The following is a 17,697-nucleotide window of genomic DNA, read 5'->3' as shown; positions in this document are numbered from 1 at the left end:
AAAAATTTCACAAAATTGTTGAGACATTTTTTCGTGTACAATCGAAAAGAATATAGATTTTTGTTTTAAAACATGCACTTGAAACCTCCTGTTAAGGACACTCCTGCAAAACGGACGCCTTTCAATAAGGACACATTTTTAATTCCCCGGGAAACTTCTATGAATAAACCATTACTTACATTCTCCGCAAAGCGGACACTCCAGAAACCGGACGCGGACAGTCATTTTTTCTCTGAAAACGTTATTTTCTACCACTTCAAACCGGACACTACCTTTTTTTAAATTTGAAAAAAAGAAACTATTTCTGCTTTAAATTGCAAGGGAAAAATGCAACTTTTCACCATTTTTAAAGCATATAAATTTTTTACCTTAATCATAACTAAAAATTTTGTTATGCTATTTCACTGCTAAAGAATTTATTTTTCTCCTGTCTCCTTGCCTTATCTTAGTAAAGAAAGCGGAGAAAATGATACTGCAGTTGTGAAATAATTCGGACTACGGCATCTTTGATCTTTTCATCTGGAGGACACAGGTTATGGGACCCCTCAAGTTGAAATGACGTCGTAAATACTCTCAATGATTCTTCCCCACATAGAATTTCTTTAATTTTCTTATCAATTTGAAGACTATATTTAACACAACTGGTTTAAGTAAAGAGAACAGAAGTGTAATCTTTGAGGTGTTCATATAAATGAAACATTTATTCAGACACTTGATGGATGATCAATTTTGTGAATAATCAACTCCATAGGTCCTCATGACTTACAAGTATTCATTGCCTTTTTTCTTCTATGAACCCTGGGAGGTTTACTTTCAAGAAGGTATTAACCACGTTTCCTATCAAGTGATAGGGTATTTAAACTTAACCCAGAAAATTAACCCAGTTAAATTGAAACCCAGTGAGACCTTAAAGCTCCTATTCGGTATCATATGTCTATCTTGAATATATGTGCTCATAGGTAAATTATGTTCCTTTATCTGTTGCTACATCTAGAATTATGTATTTATATCAGACTTTCTCATATAATCTTTTTTATATATTCTTTTTATTGAAAAAATATTTTTTAAAGTTTAAGCAAATATCCTTGTAGATAGTTATTGTAGATTATTTAACTATTTCTATGTCTTTGAAATTATTCTAAAAACAATTTAAGGTGTTGAACTTCGTTATTTGGGTACCATTCCCGTTAACGGACAACTCTCATAAACGGACAATTTTTTGGTCCCAAGAATGTCCGCTTAAAGGAGGTTTCACAATACCAGTGAAGACTTCATTTGAATCAGAGTTAAAAAAAGGTTGTTGAGGCAATGTTTCGTGTACGATCGAAACTAATATCATTTTTTGTTTTAAAGCACGTAATATCAATAAAAACTTCGTCTAAATCAAAGTTAAAAAAAAGTTAAGAATTCACTTTCATATTCATACGAGTCATTTCCATCCAACTTATTTCGGCTAACAAACAGAATGCACTAAAAATCAAGTAATGGAAGGAAAATTAAATATTCATACTGATTCTTTTTAGTCTACCTTTCCCACAACGGGAAAAAGTGGTTCTGTTTCACAATTTTCAATCAAAGTTTTATTGTGATAATTGAAGAAAACTTCACTTTTCTCTCTTTATCAACTTTTAGCAATCAGTTGATTCAAATTTAAGAAATACCTTGATAGTGGGGAATTTATAACTATACAGTAAACTGCAGAACGCTAAAATTAAAAGATTTTAAAGGTATGAATTTTTCAAAATTCAATTTATCATATTCGACCGATTTCGCTCAAATTTTGTGTTTTGCTATTTAAAATTGCATTGTTCAAAATGATGTAAAAATTTTTATACCCTACAATTAAAATCTTCCCCTACTATTAAATAAAATAGTAACAAATAATAAATATTTACTAAAAGTTATAATTTTCTCGGAATTGTCTTTGGATGAACTAATTTTATAAGTGTGCAAAGATTTTTCAGTTCTCTTAGAATGTTCTTGCGACCTGCTGAAATGCGCAATATATCTTGAAATATTTAGAACAGAAAAATTGAGAAAATAAATTAAAAAAGTACCTTAATTATGCATCTAAATATATTTGCAACTTTATGATTATTCAAAAACAATTTTATGGAAAAGTTTCCGTTCTTTATGTTCGGGTATTTTTATTATTATCTTATATTGAACCCACCCTTATGAAAAAATCGAGGTATAAATGAGGTATAAACAAGGTATAAAGGAGGTTGTTGTTTAAATACGTCGTAAAGGTTGAAAAGGGTGCAAATGAATACCTCAAAATCAACCTCAAATATACCTTAAATATACCTCCAGAGGTATATATGTTTCAGCCTGAAGTATATTTTTTAACACTTGTGGAAGTATTTATTCAACAACCTAAGGTGTGTCATTTTACACTTCAGGTTATTATAAATCAACCACAGGTGTATTTTGTTCGACTTCAGGTAATTATTTTTCAACCTCAGGTATCTAATTTTATGCTTGTAGAGGTAGATATTTTTCAACCTATGGTGTGTCATTTTACACTTCAGCTTATTATAAATCTACCTCAGGTGTATTTTGTTCGACATCAGGTAATTGTTTTTCAACCTCAGGTATATAATTTTATGCTTGTAGAGGTATATATTTATCAACCTGTGGTGTGTCGTTTTACACTTCTGGTTGTTATAAATCAACCTCAAATGTATTTTGTTCTACCTCAGGTAATTATTCTTCAACCTCAGTTATATAATTTTATGCTTGTAGAGGTATATATTTTTCAACCTAAGTGGGCCATTTTACACTTCTGGTTGTTATAAATCAACCTGAAGTGTATTTTCAACAATTGGAGAGGTTATTTTTAATTAGCGTCATGTGTTCCATGTTCTACCTTAAGTTATTATTTCGTAACCTCAAGTATATATTTTTGTATTTTTAGAAGTATTAATTTATCAACCAAAGATGTTTTTTTTAGCACTTACGAAGGTGAGGTGTTATACGGACCACCTAGTTTATTAATTTTTAGACTCACTATATAAAAAATCTAATATATTTATAAAGATATTATATATATTATATGAAGAATAATGTACATTACATTTTTTTCACTAGTAGAGATCATTTATAAACCTGAAATTTTTAATATTAAACCTTCGGCAGTAATTGCTTCTTTTGTTAAGCTATAAAAGAAAGTTTCAAATGCATAATTCTTCTATAATTTTAATAGATTGATTTAAATCATCTTAAAATAACACTTATCCAAATTCTACAGTTAGTAAAAATTATTTATGGGAACTCATACTCGTATTTTTAGAAGATAGTTGTCTAAGGTGCTTGAATTTTTAAAGCTATAAAACTACAAATTTAAATAATTAGTCAGCTGAAATTCAAAGTACTTTTATTTAAAACTAAAATTTCACTTTTTTTACAAACCAACAAAATTATTTTAAATACTGTTTCCGTCTACATGTTGAAACTTGTAATTATTGGAACCTAAAAGGGAAAAAAATATAAATTAGAAAGAAAGTCATATTTACAATAATAGTGGCAGGTCTTAAAAGATTAGAAAGTACTTTTTTTATCATTTAAATTAACTGGATGAAATTAATTTTCCTTTTCAGATAAATATCTTCTGCCATTTCTATTCAATCCTCGTAGCTAAAAAGCATGACATGTATCACAGCCACAAAATAAAATAGACTGAAGACAGTATTACCATTAACAACATTTACAGAAATTCAAATATACAGGGTGTTTATAAAGTCTCGGACCCATTTTGATGTTTAATAACTCATAAAATAATAAAGATAGATTAAAATTAATAACATAAATGGTTAGATAGACTCAAAAACTTTCATGAACCTTGTCAATGAACTTCCACGTGTGCCCCCTTCGTCGCACGGAGAATATCAAGTTGATAGTCAATTTCACGCCAGGTAGCGGCAAGCATGTCGGCATCCACAGAGGCTATTGCGGTTGTAATTCTGGCTTTTAGGCCATCAATGTTCGACACGATCCTCCTGTAAACATTGTCCTTTATAAATCCCCAAAGAAAAAAGTCCAGCGGCGTTATATCAGGTGATCTGGGTGGCCAAGGAATTGGACCTCCTCGCCCAATCCATCTTCCTGTAAAATGGTCATTCAAAGAACTACGAACGATGATACCCCAATGAGGTGGTGCACCATCTTGTTGCAAAAAGACATGTGGCTGAAGCTCTTCTAGTTGTGGAAATACGAAGTTTTCCAACATGTCTAAGTATACGACTGATGAGATTGTCTTTTCTGTAAAAAAGAAAGCTACCTCTCTCGTGAAATTGACTATCGACTTGACATTCTCCGTGCGACGAAGGGGGCACACGTGGAAGCTCATTGACAAGGGTCATGAAACTTTTTGAGTCTATCTAACCATTAATGTTATTAATTTTAATCTATCTTTATTATTTTATGAATTATTAAACATCAAAATGGGTCCGGGACTTTATAAACACCCTGTATAATTCCAATCTTATTATGCAATTTTAACACTTTTTATTTTTCTATACATCTGTAACATTATGGTACTTGTAAGTTTAATAATTTGATTTCCTTCCCTTTCTTTTTTAAAAATCCTTAAACTCAATAAACCTAGTCTATATTTTTCAACTTTTTGTCAGACTTCATGAAACTAGCAGGTTTTTTTTAAATTTTTGACGCTGATTCTGAAAAGGACTTATGTTATTGTCAATCACATCAGAGTTACTTAAAAAATAGTTATTTTAATAATTTTTAATCAATGTAATCAAGAATCTACAATCGTTTAATACATTAAAATTTTAAAGTTATGTACCAATTTTTATTCTTTTTTTACACTCAATCGAATAGAACAAATTACAAGCTGATAAGGAGCATTTATTTTAAAGTCGTGAGTAATTTTATGTGAGGAAAATGTCTAAGAGAGAATGATTTGAAATAATACTTTTAAAATAAGTTGAGTATAATATCTCCTATATAACTTATAATACCGAGCAGAAAAAAACTAATAAATAGTTGTTACAAACACTTGTTTAAATATAAATACACATCCCATAGGATGAAGCTCAAAATAATGCATTATTACTTTCAGCAATAAATGTTTTTATTTGCAATTGATTTTATTCAATTCAGGATTAAAATTGCATACTATACTGACTTATTTGATTGAAATACTTATTGATGAAGTATTTAAGATTTCCGAAATTCACACATTTTTGAAGTAGTGAACCATAAACAGCTGCATGAAAAAGCTCATAACCTTGAAACAAATTGTCATATAAACTTGAAATCGTATTTAATTTCATTCTGCCCAATATTCTAATAAGTAATAACAATCTGCTTAGTAAATAATTAACGTGGGTAAAATGCGAGAAAATAACATGTAGTGAAAATAGCAGTTTTGTGATCAAACATGAAGAAGTGAGCTAGTACAGTTACTAGTTTTCAATTATCAAATATCTAGCAAACTATTGTTATCAACAATTACATAAATTCTGTAGTTTATTAGGAGAGATTACTTTTTCTTTTAGGTATAAATTCAGAACTATATCCTAGGGGAAGGCTGAGCAGTAGCTTGCTTGTCTCTTCTTCTGCGCCGCCGCGCATGTGCTATTTACAGCCTAGGCCATCTCAGTAATATCAGGGAACTGTGGATAAGCTCTGTAAATATGTAATATATATATATATATATATATATATATATATATATATATATATATATATATATATATATATATATATATATATATATATATATATATATATATATATATATATATATATATATATATATATATATATATATATATATATATATAAACTTTGTATATATATAAACAATAATATAAACTTTGCAACAAATATCCAAACGATAAGCATACAGCTATAGTAGAATTTCAAAGCAAAATTGCTATTTTAAAAATCTTTCAATTTTCAATGATTTATTTATAAGAGAAATTGTGAACATTTTTCTCAATTAATCAGCGTGCATACTGCTACGTTAAAACATATACATTTAAGCAAAATAAAAAGAATAGTTCTATTTGACTAAACTACAAACAATAAAATATACTGTGCATTACCTGCTGTAACGATTCACCAGTAATGTTACCCAAAACAGCGACGAGAAATATTTCGATTTTTCTCTCTTATTGCTAAGCCTACACTAATAGCTTCTAAGAATATCCTCCAACTTAAATTATTTAAGATCAGGACGCGTCGTTAAAACAAAAATGATAAAATTTAAGTTTCAAAATTGAAGCATATTTGATTGAAAGTGATTAAACTAAATTAATAAATGTCAAGCACACTTACCGAATTTCGAATAGACTTTCGATAGTCAACACACACGCCATTTGCCGGCTCGCATGGAACTCTGGGAAGTGAGTTAGTTAATATGAAGTGTACTTTAAGCAACCTTAAAGCAAGCTTAGGTATAAATAAAATGACTTCAACACCTCAATAAATACCTCAATCTCTTTAGTTGAAATAAGGTATATTTTTTTATACCTCATAAATACCTCAATATCGTTAGTAGAAAAAAGGAATATTTTTTATACCTCGTAATTACCTCACTCTCGTTAGTTGAAATAAGGTTGATTTTTTTATACCTCATAAATACCTCTTTTGTTGCAAGTGTAAGAGAAACAACCTCGTATACCTTAAAAATCATCTTATCAGTCTGGATGATTTGAAGTGAATTTAAAACAACCTCAAAATAAGCTTAGGTATAAATAAAATGATTTCATATACCTCAATAAATACCTTTTTATCGTTAGTTGAAATAAGGTAAAAATTTTTATACCTCAAAAATACCTCTTTTGTTACAAGTGTAAGAAAATAAACCTGGTTTACCTTAAAAATCTCCTTATCAGTCTGGTTGATTTGAAGTGAATTTTACACAACCTCAAAACAAGCTGAAGTATATATAAATCAACCTCGTACACCTTAATTACAACCTTTACGAGGTATAATTTTTATTGCTGTTTTCTCTGCAACCTTAAATATACCTCAAATATACCTCAAAACAACCTTAATACCTCAAAAATACCTCAAATCAACCTTAAATATACCTTAAATTTTCATAAGGGCAACTCAGAAAGCAAGGGTGCCAAGTCGCAACTTAAAGGCCTGTTTACACGATTCAAGTTCTTGAATCCGAGAAATTGGAGGGATTTCTCTGTCCAAGAAATTGGATGAATCGTCGACACTATCCAAGTTCTTGAATGTCACTGATTCGTCGAAAGAAAAACTTGCGCATGCGCATTGTTCATATTCAACATTATAAAATAATACTCACATAAGATTAAAATTGCTAAATAAATTCAAATAAAATCATAATAACGCAATTAAAGCGTAACAGTTAATTGAATTTATTTGGACTAAAGTATATGAAAACAGACAGGGACCGATCAAGACAAATTCAGGCCCCAGGCCCACAAAATTTGCCGGGCCCCTAACAAAATATTTTGAAATTAAATTTCCGAAGAACATAGTCCTAACAATTTCTTTTATATTTCTTCTTCTCTTCTAGATTCTTTTTGTAGTCCTAACAATTAAAAGAATCTATTGAACTGCATGATTCAAGAGAAACATTCTAAAAAATTTTGAAAGCAGACAATTGAAGATTATTTTTCTAAGATAAAGTTTACACATCTAAATATTAAAGCAAAATATCAAACAACAAAATAATGTTGTATGAAAATTAAAATAGTTTGATCACAAACAATTGAAATCAGTGATTTTTGATAAATGCTGATTAGCTGAATTGTTTCAAAGATTGTAGCTTTCCATCTACAGCTTTACATATTTGTTAAGAATAAGCTTTTAATTCTTTTTGACACTATGAGAGACTTTGCGAATATGCGTTCTCGTTGCATTTGCATTGCAAGCTGTAGGAGAAAGAATTGCACCAATTAAAATTCAGCTGTACTTTCGAATTTGATTAGTGCAATACTTACACGAGTTTGGTTTATCACAATATAAAGAAATTTTGAAATAAAAAATGGCTTTTTAGAGATAAATTGTTTCTTTAGGTATATTTTTTAAAAAAGTAATATTGTTAATTTTTATTAATTTTTGAGCCCCCCCCCCCGAAAAAGTGGGCCCTAGACCCGTGCCTATTGGGCCTAGGCGAAAATCAGGCCCAGGGACCAACAAAGGACCAAAATACGCTTTGTTTACTTACCAGAAAAGGGTACTTAAAGGTTGCGCGTACGACCTTAAAGGGTACTTAAATATTCGCGAGAGCTTCGTGTAAAGCGTAGCGTGTTTGGTAGGGTGCTGCAGACAAGTTAGCCCAGGAGAACCTGGGATCGAAACCCAGCAGCTATTTGAGATTTTTAATTTCTTCATTGTTTATTTTATTTCATATAATTTTTTAAAGTGTTTTAGCGTCAATAACGTTTTCTTATTATAAAAATCATTATTATTTTTCTTTGAAAAACAGCAAATGATTGCAGAAAAGCGAATAAATTACGGATATTTTTTTTAAATTTATTTATTAATTTTTTATTATTATTTTAACAACAAGTCTATCCATATTTTACCGAAAATAAAGTGTTTTTTTACATAAAAATAGGTGTATCTCGGTCTTAAAGCGCGAATAATGACTGAAAAACAGACAAATATCCCTTATGAAAATTTAAGGTATATTTAAGGTTGATTTGAGGTATTTTTGAGGTATTAAGGTTGTTTTGAGGTATATTTGAGGTATATTTAAGGTTGCAGAGAAAACAGAAATAAAAATTATACCTCGTAAAGGTTGTAATTAAGGTGTACGAGGTTGATTTATATATACTTCAGCTTGTTTTGAGGTTGTTTAAAATTCACTTCAAATCATCCAGACTGATAAGGTGATTTTTAAGGTATACCAGGTTTATTTTCTTACATTTGTAACAAAAGAGGTATTTTTGAGGTGTAAATTTTTTTACCTTATTTCAACTAAAAAGAGTGAGATATTTATTGAGGTATATGAAGTCATTTTATTTATACCTAAGCTTATTTTGAGGTTGTTTTAAATTCACTTCAAATCAACCAGACTGATAAGGTGATTTTTAAGGTATATCAAGTTGATTTTCTGATACTTGTAATAAAAGAGGTATTTTTGAGGTATAAAAAAATTGACCTTATTTCAACTAACGAGAGTGAGATATTTATTGAGGTATATGAAGTCCTTTTATTTATACCTAAGCTTATTTTGAGGTTGTTTAAAATTCACTTCATATCAACCAGAATCATGAGGCAGTTTTTAAGGTTCACCAGGTTATTTTTTTTACACTTGTAACAAAAGAGGTATTTACGAGGTATAAAAAATATAATTTTTTTCAACTAAAGAGAGTGAGGTCTTTATTGAGATGTATGAAGTCATTTTATTTATACCTAAGGTTGTTTAAAGTACACTTCATATCAACTAGCTCACTTCCCAGAGTTCCGTGCTAGCCGGCAAATGGCGTGTGTGTTTACAATCGAAAGTTTCTTTAAAATTCGGTAAGTGTGCTTGACATTTATTAATTTAGCTTTGTCACTTTTAATCAAATATGCCTCAACTTTCAAACTTAAATTTCATTATTTTTGTTTTAAAGACGCGTCCTGATCTTACATTATTTAAGTCGGAGGATATTCTTTGAGGCTATTGTTGTAGGCTTAGCGATAAGACAGATCAATCTAAATATTTCTCGTCGCTGTTTAGGGTAACGTTACTGGTGAATCGTTACAGCAGGCTACGCACAGTATATTTTATTGTTTGTAATTTATTCAAATATAACTATTCTTTTTGTTTTGCTTAAATGTATATGTTTTAACGTAGCAGTATGCAAGCTGATTGAGTAAAAGGTTCATAATTTCTCTTATAAATAAATCACTGAAAATTGAAAGTTAACAGTTTCTATATATTGCAGGTAATAAAACAAACAAACAATACTATTGTAAGGAACGAAATGCATATTTGTTGCCTTCAACAAAAATCTAACATACATATTTAACTAATAAAATAAACATATACAATAAAAATTGCAATCAGGGTAAATACATCACACAAAAATTTTAATATTTCTTCAAAAGTTGCATTTTCATAAAAATATATATTTACAAACATGAAGAAAAAAAAACAATCCTGTTTTTCGAAGTAAATATTCATTTTTTTAAATTAATGTTTACTATTAACAGGTGATTCTAAGGTAGGAAACAAGTTTACCATATCAAATCAACAAATTTCATTAAAAAATATATGAGAATTCCTAATAAAATCTGAAATTTTTTTTTAATAAAAATATATGTAATATGAGATAAGATTCAAGCTAATTTTAGTGAACTAATTTTTTAACCCCCCTCACAAATTAATAAAGCAAACTTCATAAATTTTCATAATCTGAAAAATATTTTGTTTTTAAACTCCAGAAATGATAAGAAATTGGAAATTCTAACATTATCGCAGAGAAAGAAAAGAATTTTTCTTATTTTTAAATGTGCAGAGTAAATAAAAATATAACGCTAATAAATAAAGAATTTTGAAAATTAAATTCTAATAACATTAAATTATGTAAGGATCACAGAAAACTATAATATCAATGAAAAAAAATCAGAACCGAATAATTTCGGTAATAATAAGTGATTGATATTAGCAGCGATTACATTATATATAAGCGGGGATTACTGAACTTACATATACATTGCCTCTAGAGAGAAAAAAGTTATTCTAATTCTAGATTGTTCACCACATTAGCAAAATAAATTTTTCCAGTGTCATCGCACTGGATGGAAATACAAACAGAAGATATATTTGTCACAGGAATTAAGTTAAAGTTGCCAGAATTAGTTACTTGTGTAATATGGCTTAGTTCAACATTAAAATTAAGATTAAGAGAACGCATCTTTTCACCAGAAATCATTTCTTCAATAACACCATAATAATTCCAGCAACAGCATATTGAATTCTGACAAGTACAAGTTACTAAAATTTTTACGAAGAAATTACTGCAGCCTAGTTTAAGTTTACTTGCCCTTTTATACATAAGCTTGGTTTAGTTGAGTATCTTAAAAGTATTTGTATGTGTATCACCTATTAAATAATGTCTGAAGTTAGTTAGCAAAAAGGCAACTATAGGTAAAGGAAAACTGGCATCCACTTAAAAAATTCTCATGCAAAATTCAAACTTTTTGTCCGTTTAGTCCACTAAGGCAACGCCCCGCTCTTCCGTGCCACAGGTCCTGGGTTCGATCCTTGGGCCGGGCAAGGTTGACTCAGCCTTTCATCCCTTCAGTGGGTCGATAAATGAGTACCAAGCATGCTTGGGAACTAAACACTGGGGGTTCCGCGTTCGGCTGACCACCTAACCGGAACATCTGCTCCTGCATCCCAGAGCCCAAGGTCAAGAAAACTGAAATGGGCACAGTAGACCTTGGCCCTCTATGGGCTGTCACGCCACTGTGTTTAGTTTTATTTTAGTTTTTAGTCCGCTAAGGCAAAATCTTGAATATTATTCTAGATCAACATGATGCAGTTTAATATTTTGGAATGATTTTCAATTTATTTTTAATAAGACTCGTGAAGACTCGTAAAGAGACTAAAAGAACATGAAAACTTTTCGTATAAATAGTGTGCTCTAATAAAATAGTTTTTATCTTTAATCCACAAAGAATATTGTATAAAACAAATTTACTGAGACAGCTATTCCAAAAAAATAATTTTATTATTTCAATTAAATATTAAAATCATTTTGGTGAACCTATACTTAATCTGCTTATATTGTAGTTAAAAAAAGTTTAAAAGTATTATTGACTCTGGATTTTTGTTGTCAACATTAGTAACTTATCAAAGTTATATAAATATATATTTCAATTTCCTTCAATTTCTTAAAAAAAAATCTCATCTGAAAATTTCCAAATGAAACTTGCTATGCAACTTTTATATAACATGATTTTACTCAACTTGAACATGCAACTTTTACAGAGCTGCTCCGTAAATGGCATCCAGAATTTCAAGGTTTGAATAAGGCTGTCAATAATACGTGCTCTGCAGCTAGGAGGAAGTGGAGACTAGTAACTGGAGAGCCTTCCCCTGGGAGTAACTCTAAATATACACCAAAAAGAAAAAAGACAAGTAAATTATTCTCCTTTGATTCAATGAAATCTTTTCACCTAAAAAATTACTGATAAAGTTTGCATGATCTTTGATTTTTGAAAACATTATTTTATAGCATTATCTTAAATTATTCCCTCAGGCAAGTAAACATATAAACTTAATGTTGCTTTTATTTCGATGGGGCATGAAAAACACAAAACATTGATGTTCTACATTCTTTTATTAAAAGATGATTGATTCTTGATCACATTAAATAAAAGGTTGAAAATGACCTTTTGTTTCTAAAAACCTTACGTGATAGACAATTATTTTCGGAATCAGCAGCATTGAGAATTGGTTTTAGTACAATTTCTTTTGCGAAATTGGACTAAAAATTTAAACAAGCAGGCCAGTGTAATTGAATTTATTCAAAATTTGCTGAGAAAAAAATTTAAATATCAGCATAACAATCCATAATTAAAAATGGTCGGTTGAATTATTGGAAAATTAAGAATTTCAATAAGCGTGTTATTTCTACAGCAGTTTTTATATGCATCTTATAGAAAAATTAGCTTTTTTAAGTGATATGTTTAAACAGTCAAAATAAAGAATTGAAATATACTGGGAGGAGAGTTTTGCAGGTCATTATTATTATTCATCTGCTGTTACTAAAGAAACCATTTATTTATTCAAAATTGAATAGAAATAATAATAAAAGGTGATTTATGCAACGAAATAAGCTTTAAAATATTATTCTAATCTTTTAAAATTTGTCATTATCAATGTAAATATGACTCTCGCTAATTCAAATTTTTTATTTATAGGTTCCAATGCTCCAAATAACGTAAGCACAGCAAACTTGCAGAAGAAGCAGAGTAATTGTCAAGAATTTTGATTTCTTGAACGAAAAATTAATTTTTTTTTGTTAATAAAAGTTTTTATTTGTAAGCTGGCTAAATTATTTAAATTTGCTGTTATTTCGCTTTTACAAAAAATTAGCGCCTTTAACATCTGTTCTATATAAATGAGTTCCCACATTTTTCTGAAACAAATGTATCCTCTTTTCACGATAGTTTAATTGAAATTATTAAAATTACAGAAACATTTGAAATGTTCTTTTAAGGTTTATGAGTCAGCATACTTAACATTATTCAACTCTACATGTTAATTCAAGATTAATAAATTTTATGAACTATTTAATTGCAAATTAGCACAAGGTTCACAAACTATAAATTAAAGGCGTTAAGTGAAAATTCCTATTTTGAATTGTGTGAGGAAGAATACATTCCAATGGGTTGTATTTCAAAATTAAAGGAAGATATATTCTTTGCATTGCATTTTACTTTTCTTCACACAATACATGGAAATCAGTCGAAAATTCTTTCGAAAGAAAGATTCATCCGTATTCCGCCTATGTGTTTAGAAAATAGTTTCTTAGCATCAGGATTAGCAGTGAAAATTAAGACAGACCGTAAAAAGTTAATAAGTAATTACCACCTAATGTGTAACATTAAAAACTCCATCAGAGTGATAAATACCTCTACAAGTGAAAAGATATATATTTTAGGTTAAAAATTAGCAGTCTAAGGAGAAACATTTTAATTATATTTAATTACCAGCATTAGCATAAAAAAATATAACCTGAAGGGAAAAATGGCATATTTTAGTTTGATTAAAAAAATTTCCTTTACAAGCATAAAAACTTATATTTGAGGTGAAAAATAATACACCTTACGTTAGTAAAAAATCACCATTCCAACTATCAAAAATTACACCTGAGGTAGATTTGAAATAACCTGAAGAGTAAAATGACATGCCTCAGGTTGAAAAATATATACCTCTACAAGCATAAAATTAGATACCTGAGGTTGAAAAATAATTACCTGAAGTGGAACAAAATACACCTGAGGTTGATTTATAATAACCTGAAGTGTAAAATGACACACTTTAGGTTGTTGAATAAATACTTCCACAAGTGTAAATAAATATACTTCAAGCTGATAAGTAATAACCTAAGGTTGAAAATGAAACACTTTAAAGTAGTAAATATCTACCTCTCCCAAGATGTAAAATTAAACACCTCAAGTTGAAACATATATACCTCTGGAGGTATATATTAAGGTATATTTGAGGTTGGTTTTGAGGTATTCATTTGCACCCTTTACAACCTCAACGACGTCTTTAAATAACAACCTCCTTTATACCTTTAAAATGTACCTTGTTTATACCTCATTTATACCTCGATTTTTTCATAAGGGATGGTCTCTGAAGGCATGCACACGTTACCCCTCAACTCCCTTTAATATTAACCTATAATATTCAAACTCGGTCAGAAATTAAGGTTCAATGTACCGAAGAATCGTACCAAAGGAAATTTTTATAGGTTTATTAAGGAACCAACAAAGGACCGAAATACGTTTTGTTTACATACCGGAAAAGGGTACTTAAAGCTAAATATTCGCGAGAGCTTCGTGCAAAGCGTGGCGTGGTTGGTAGAATGCTGCGGACAAGTCAGCCCTGGAGAAGCTGTGTTCGAAACCCTAAGGCGACTTGAGAATTTTAATTTTTTTCATTTTTTATTTTATTTCATATTATTTTTTTAACGTGTTATAGCGTCAATGACATTTTCCTATTATAAAAATTATTATTATTTTTCTTTTGAAAAACAGCAAATAAAAGCATAAAAGCGGATAAAGAACGGATAATTTTTTTATTTATTTTTATTATTATTTTAGCAACAAGTCTTTCCATATTTTACCGAAAATAAAGTGTTTTTTATATATAAATAGGTATGTCTCGGACTTAAAGCGCGAATAATGTCTGAAAAACAGACAAATATGGTTTCGGGAGGCATGCACACGTCACCCCCTTAAATCCCTTTAATATTAACCTATAATATTCAAACTCGGTCAGAAATTAAGGTTCAATGTTCCGAAGAATCGTACTAAAGGAAATTTTTAAAGGCTTATTAGGGGACCAACAGAGGACCAAAATACGTTTTGTTTACTATTGCGAAAAAGAGTACTTAAAGCTAAATATTCGCGAGAGCTTCGTGTGAAGCGTTGCGTGGTTGGTAGAATGCTGCGGACAAGTTCCCCATGGCGAACGTAGATTCGAAACCCTCCGGCGATTTGACATTTTTCATTTTTTTCATTTTTTATTTTATTTCGTATTATTTTTTTTACGTGTTTTAGCGTCAATAACGTTTTCTTATCATAAAAATTATTATTATTTTTTTTTGAAAAACAGCAAATAAAAGCATTAAAGCGGATAAATAACGGATAATTTATTTATTTATTTTTATTATTATTTTAACAACAAGTCTTTCCATATTTTACCGAAAATAAAGTGTTTTTTTATATAAAAATAGGTATGTCTCGGTCTTAAAGCCCGAATAATGTCTGAAAAACAGACAACTATGGTTTCTGGAGGCATGCACACGTCACCCCCTTAACTCCCTTTAATATTAACCTATAATATTCAAACTCGGTCAGAAATTAAGGCTCAATGTACCGAAGAATCGTACTAAAGGAAATTTTTATAGGCTTATTAGGGGACCAACAAAGGACCAAAATACGTTTTGTTTACTATTGCGAAAAAGAGTACTTAAAGCTAAATATTCGCGAGAGCTTCGTGTGAAGCGTTGCGTGGTTGGTAGAATGCTGCGGACAAGTTCCCCATGGCGAACGTAGATTCGAAACCCTCCGGCGATTTGACATTTTTCATTTTTTTCATTTTTTATTTTATTTCGTATTATTTTTTTTACGTGTTTTAGCGTCAATAACGTTTTCTTATCATAAAAATTATTATTATTTTTTTTTGAAAAACAGCAAATAAAAGCATTAAAGCGGATAAATAACGGATAATTTATTTATTTATTTTTATTATTATTTTAACAACAAGTCTTTCCATATTTTACCGAAAATAAAGTGTTTTTTTATATAAAAATAGGTATGTCTCGGTCTTAAAGCCCGAATAATGTCTGAAAAACAGACAACTATGGTTTCTGGAGGCATGCACACGTCACCCCCTTAACTCCCTTTAATATTAACCTATAATATTCAAACTCGGTCAGAAATTAAGGTTCAATGTACCGAAGAATCGTACTAAAGGAAATTTTTATAGGCTTATTAGGGGACCAATAAAGGACCAAAATACGTTTTGTTTACTTTTCCGAAAAAGTGTACTTAAAGCTAGATATTCGCGAGTGCTTCGTGTAAAGCTTGGCGTGGTTGGTAGAATGCTGCGGACAAGTTCGCCATGGAGAACCTAGGAACGAAACCCTCCGGCGATTTGAGATTTTTCATTTTTTTCATTTTTTATTTTATTTCATATTATTTTTTTAACGTGTTTTAGCGTCAATAACGTTTTCTTATCATGAAAATTATTATATTTTTTTTTTTTTGAAAAACAGCAAATAAAACCGGATAAATAACGGAGATTTTTGTTTATTTATTCATTTATTTTTATTATTATTTTAACAACAAGTCTTTCCATTTTTTACCGAATATAAAGTGTTTTTTATATAAAAATAGGTATGTCTCGGTCTTAAAGCGCGAATAATGTCTGAAAAACAACCAAATATGGTTTCTGGAGGCATGCACACGTCACCGCCTTAACTCCCTTTAATATTAACCTATAATATTCAAACTCGGTCAGAAATTAAGGCTCAATGTACCGAAGAATCGTACTAAAGGAAATTTGTATAGGCTTATTAGGGGACCAACAAAGGACCAAAATACGTTTTGTTTACTTATCCGAAAAAGTGTACTTAAAGCTAAATATTCGCGAGAGCTTCGTGTGAAGCGTGGCGTGGTTGGTAGAATGCTGCGGACAAGTTCGCCATGGAGAACGTAGATTCGAAACCCTCCGGCGATTGGAGATTTTACATTTTTTTCATTTTTTATTTTATTTCATATTATTTTTTTTACGTGTTTTAGCGTCAATAACGATTTCTTATCATAAAAATTATTATTATTATTTTTTTTTTTTTTGAAAAACAGCAAATAAAAGCATAAAAGCGGATAAATAACGGATAATTTTTTTATTTATTTATTTATTTTTATTATTATTTTAACAACAAGTCTTTCCATATTTTACCGAAAATAAAGTGTTTTTTATATAAAAATAGGTATGTCTCGGTCTTAAAGCGCGAATAATGTCTGAAAAACAGACAAATATGGTTTCAGGAGGCATGCACACGTCACCTCCTTAACTCCCTTTAATATTAACCTATAATATTCAAACTCGGTCAGAAATTAATGTTCAATCTACCGAAGAATCGTACTAAAGGAAATTTTTATAGGCTTATTAGGGGACCAACAAAGGACCAAAATACGTTTTGTTTACTATTGCGAAAAAGAGTACTTAAAGCTAAATATTCGCGAGAGCTTCGTGTGAAGCGTTGCGTGGTTGGTAGAATGCTGCGGACAAGTTCCCCATGGCGAACGTAGATTCGAAACCCTCCGGCGATTTGACATTTTTCATTTTTTTCATTTTTTATTTTATTTCGTATTATTTTTTTTACGTGTTTTAGCGTCAATAACGATTTCTTATCATAAAAATTATTATTATTATTTTTTTTTTTTTTGAAAAACAGCAAATAAAAGCATAAAAGCGGATAAATAACGGATAATTTTTTTATTTAT

At 29.8% G+C, this 17,697-nt stretch overlaps 2 long non-coding RNA genes across 2 annotated transcripts; one reads left to right on the top strand and one right to left on the bottom strand.

Moving 5' to 3' along the window:
- Positions 1 to 3,152: 3,152 nt before the first annotated feature.
- LOC147816630 (uncharacterized) lies at positions 3,153 to 6,361 on the bottom strand. The gene is made up of 3 exons (XR_015435619.1): positions 6,304 to 6,361; positions 5,508 to 5,649; positions 3,153 to 3,471 (listed from the first exon to the last, which is right to left on the bottom strand). It is a non-coding gene; the product is annotated as an uncharacterized LOC147816630 (long non-coding RNA).
- Positions 6,362 to 9,284: 2,923 nt separating this feature from the next.
- LOC147816629 (uncharacterized) lies at positions 9,285 to 12,997 on the top strand. Its single transcript, XR_015428461.1, has 3 exons — positions 9,285 to 9,477; positions 11,939 to 12,088; positions 12,874 to 12,997. It is a non-coding gene; the product is annotated as an uncharacterized LOC147816629 (long non-coding RNA).
- The last annotated feature ends 4,700 nt before the right edge of the window (positions 12,998 to 17,697 follow it).

The sequence above is a fragment of the Parasteatoda tepidariorum genome, chromosome 1 (assembly GCF_982258835.1).
Source record: "Parasteatoda tepidariorum strain Cologne lab strain chromosome 1, Ptep-v5.0, whole genome shotgun sequence".
Classification (NCBI taxonomy): domain Eukaryota; kingdom Metazoa; phylum Arthropoda; class Arachnida; order Araneae; family Theridiidae; genus Parasteatoda; species Parasteatoda tepidariorum.
This window is presented reverse-complemented; position numbering and strand designations above follow the sequence as displayed.